Below are 4,632 nucleotides of genomic sequence, written 5' to 3'. Positions count from 1 at the left end.
ATAACACCCACTGTTTTCTGCTAGCATGGGACTTCCCTGCCTGCGTCAGTGAAGGGTTCTCTCACCTGTGCCCTCCCCTCCCCCATTAACTGTGTGTGTGTGTGTTTGTGTGTGTGTGTGTGTAAGATGTATCTAAAAATGTATACACACACTTTGAATAATTATAAAAGCAGTGTTTATTATAATATATTTTATTTTCTAAATTGAGCTATCAGCTGTTGAAGTGTGTGTAATTTTTTTGGGACACCCTGCATGTATATATATATTTATGTATATACACACATATACTCAGGTGCAGAATTTAAGGGGACATAAAAAAAAACTCAATAAAACAAACTAGATATCTAATTAGGCTGTTTTTAAAATATATTTTTATTGATTTCAGAGAGGAAGAGAAAGGGAGAGAGAAATAGAAACATCAATAATGAGAGAGGATAATTGATCGGCTGCCTCCTGCATGCCCCCTACTGGGGATTGAGCCCACAACCTGGGCATGTGCCCTGACCAGGAATTAAACTGTGCGTGACCTCCTGGCTCATAGGTTGATGCTCAACCATTATGCCATACCAGCTGGGCTAAGGTGTTTTTTAGAACAGACCCCAAATAATATTTGGATGAAAACATTGAAGATCCCCAATGTTAGATGTGTCTAGTGATGCCACAGAATTTTTAACTTAGAAGACTTTAAGAAGAAGAAATTCTCAGAAAACAAAAAGCAAACAAAAGAGAGGGCAGTGTGTAGCAGTTAATCTTACAGACTCTAGGTCTGAACGGCTGAGTTTGTGTCCTGTCTCTGTTCTTCATTAGCTTGTCTCCTAGTTCTCTCAACTATGTGTAAAGCTTCAATAAATTTTATTATTTCCCTGTTCCTCAGATTTCTATTACCAATATACAGTCTTCAATACATTTTAGTTGCTGTTATTATTTTCCATTGAATATCAAACTTTGAGCAATGTAGCATCTTTATGCATTCTCCAAATGCATTGGTAACAAAATGTACTTCTGGAAAATTGAAGACACTGATATCATATAAAAAGTTGTTAGCTTTAAGCTGGGTAAGTGTCAAAGGTTTGTTGCCAAAAATGATAACATTGGTTTTGGCCTAAATGTTCTGAAGATGTTCTTTTTTATACACACATAATAAAAAGCCCTACATTGCATTCTTCATATTTGTACTATAGTTGTCATTTATTTTACCTTTACATATTTTTATAGACTTCATGCTAAATTGTTTTTCTTTTTGCTTAAGAAGCTAATTATCTTCCAAAGAGATTTTAAGTAAGAAAAATGTATATATTTAATAATATAGTTGCCATTTTTGTTGCTCTTCATTTCTCTTTTTTAAATATGTTTTTTATTGTTGATAGTATTACAGGTATTTCCCATCTCTCCCTCCTTTATCCCTCAATCTGAGCCTCTGCCCACCCCCCAGGTCTTCACTACCTTATTGCCCATGTTCATGAGCTATGCATATCTATATATATAAAAGCCTAAGGGACCCTTATGGTGGAATGACTGGAATGTCTGGAATGACCGGTAGTTATGACACACACTGAGCAGGCAGGCAGACAAGCGGTTAGGAGCGCGAGAAGGATGTCCAATTGCTGGATGTCCGACTGCAGGATTGGGCCTAAACTGGCAGTCGGACGGATTGCGAGAGGATACAGGCCGGGCTGAGGGTTCCCCCCTACCCTGTGCACAGATTTCATGCACCAGGACTCTAGTAAGTATATAAATTCTTTGGTTTATCTCTTCTCTTTCCCCCAACTCCAGCTCTTAATTTCTTGATGTAGATCCAAGTTTCCATCTGATTCCCTTTTCTTTTTGCTTGAGGACGCCCTTTAACATTTCTTGTGCTGTGAGTCTATTGGCCATGCATCTTTTCACCTTTTGTGTATTTGAAAAAGCCTTTGTTTCTTCTTCATTTTAAAAAAGTTCCCAAGTCTTTACTTTTTTATTATTTTTGAATTTTATTTTTCAAATAAGTTGACAGTCTATATTATTTTATATTAGTTCTAGGTATACAACATAGTGGTTAGAAAATCATATAATTTATAAAATGTTCTCTTTTCCTCTGATACCTCAAATACCCACCTGGCATCATACTTAGTTATTATAATACTAGAGGCCCGGTGCACAAAAATTTGTGCACGGTCCCTCGGCCTGGCTTGCGCCCTCTCGCAATCCAGGACCCCATGCTGTACTTTTCATCCTTGCGTCTATTGTATAACTGCGAATCTGTCTTTCTCCATCCCTTCACCTTTTTTCACCCAGTGCCTCAACCTCCAGTGCCCCTCAGGCAAGCCCCCCAGTGGGACCCTCACCCCATGAGGATGTTGCCATCCTGGGTGAGGGGCTGATCATTGTTTGCAGGCTGGCCATGGCCCCCAGCCACCCAAGCTCCCAGTGGATGCTGGCTGGAAGCAGGTATCTGGGATTTATTTATCTTCTATATTTGAAACTTTGTTACCTTGAGCGGAGGCTACAGCTGGCCAGGGCAGGCAGGAAGCTTGGCTTCCTCCACTGCCGGGGCAACCAAGCCTCCTGCTTGATCCAGCTCCGTGGCTGTTGGCTGCCATCTTGGTTGGGTTAATTTGCATATAGTCGCTCTAATTGGCTTGTGGGCGTGGCTTGGGGCATAGCAGAGGTGCGGTCAATTTGCATGTTTCTCTTTTATTGATTAGATTATTGACTATATCCCTATGCTGTACTTTACTTCTCCATGACTATTTTGTAATTACCAGTTTATACTTCTTAATCCCCTCACTTTTATTTATTTATTTATTTTTTTACCAAAACCACCAAGACCCTCTAATCTGGCAACCATCAGTTTGGTTTTTGTATCTATGAGTCTATTTCTGTTTTGTTTGTTCATTCATTTTGTTCTTTAGATTCTGCATATAAGTGAAATTATATGGTACTTATCTTTCTCTATCTGACTTGTTTTACTTAGCATAATACCCTCAAGGTCCATCCATGCTGTCACTAATCACAGAGAAGTGCAAACTAAAACCACAATGAGATATTTCATATCTGTCAGAATGACTATCATCAATAAATCAATGTACAACAACTGTTGGCAAAGATGTGGAGAAAAGGCTACCCTCAAGCTCTGTTGGTGAGAGTGCAAATTGGTGCAGCCACTGTAAAGAACAGTATGGAGGCCACTCAAAATTTTCAAAATAATACTGCCTTATAACCCAGATATTCCACTTCTGAGTATATATCTGAAGAAATCCAAAACACTAATTTGAAAAGAGATATGCACCCTATGCTCATTGCAGCATTATCTACAGTAGCCAAGCTATGGAAGCAGCCCAAGTGCCACAATAGATGAGTGGACAGAGAAGTTGTGTACATATATTCAGTGAGATGTTACTTGGTCACAACAAAGGATGAAGTCTTCATCTCTAAACAGTATTTTTACTTGGTGTGGAATTCTTAGCTAACAATTTTTTCTTTCACTAAAGACGTGTTTCACAGTCTTTTTGCTTCCATTATTTCTTTTTTAAAAAATATATTTTGTTGATTTTTTACAGAGAGGAAGGGAGAGAGATACATAGTTGGAAACATCGATGAGAGAGAAACATCGACCAGCTGCCTCCTGCGCACCTCCTACTGGGGATGTGCCCGCAACCCAGGTACATGCCCTTAACCGGAATTGAACCTGGGACCTTTCAGTCCGCAGGCTGACACTCTATCCACTGAGCCAAACCAGTTTCGGCTGCTTCCATTATTTCTGACAAGAAATCTATCCACATGTTAATCTTTGTTCTTCTTCACATGATATGATTCCCTACCCTACCCACCCTTGGCTGCTTATAATATTATTTTTTATCACTGGGTTTAAGCAATTTATGATATCTTTTGATGTAGTTTTTCTTAAGTTTCTTGTTATTGCGTTTTAATAAACTTCTTAAATTTGTGGAGTTATACTTTTCACCAAATTTGGAATATTTCCAGCATTTATTTATTTTTAATTCTAATAAACTCCTCGGCTCTCCTCAGGGACTCCCAACTACACATTATTAACCCCCTTGAAATAGTCCCAAAGCACAATAATAATTGGTTCATTTCTTTAAAAAAATTCTCTTCTCTGTTACACTTTGAATACTTTTCATCACTATGCCTTTAAGTTCACTAATCTTTTCTTCTTTACTGTCTAATCTGCTGTTGATCCTACTTAGAGTATTTTTCTATCTTTCTTATCTCTACTTAACATTTTGAACATATTAAATACAGCTTCAACTAATTTCCTATCTTCTAATTTCAACATTTCTGTCAGTTCGAAGTCAAGTGTGTTTGATTTTTCTCCTCATTATGGGATGTACTCTTTTCTTTCCATGCCTGGCAAATTTTCCTTAAATCTCATACATTTGAATTTTACCTTGTTTGATACTGGATACTTTGTATTCCTCTAAATATTCTTGGGCTTTATTCTGTGATGCAGTTAAGTTACTTGGCAACAATTTGATCCTTTTGGTTTTGCTTTGAAAATTTATTAGATGAGACTATGGTAGTTCTCAGTCTAGGCTAATTATTCTTACCGGAGGCTGTCCTTCCTGAGTATTCTAACTTGGAATTGCCTCATGAATCATGAAATTTTCCAGTCTGGCTGGTAGACAGACACTC

The sequence above is a fragment of the Myotis davidii genome, unplaced genomic scaffold (genome assembly GCF_000327345.1).
Source record: "Myotis davidii unplaced genomic scaffold, ASM32734v1 scaffold122, whole genome shotgun sequence".
Lineage (NCBI taxonomy): Eukaryota > Metazoa > Chordata > Mammalia > Chiroptera > Vespertilionidae > Myotis > Myotis davidii.
Note: the sequence above shows the minus strand (reverse complement) of the source record.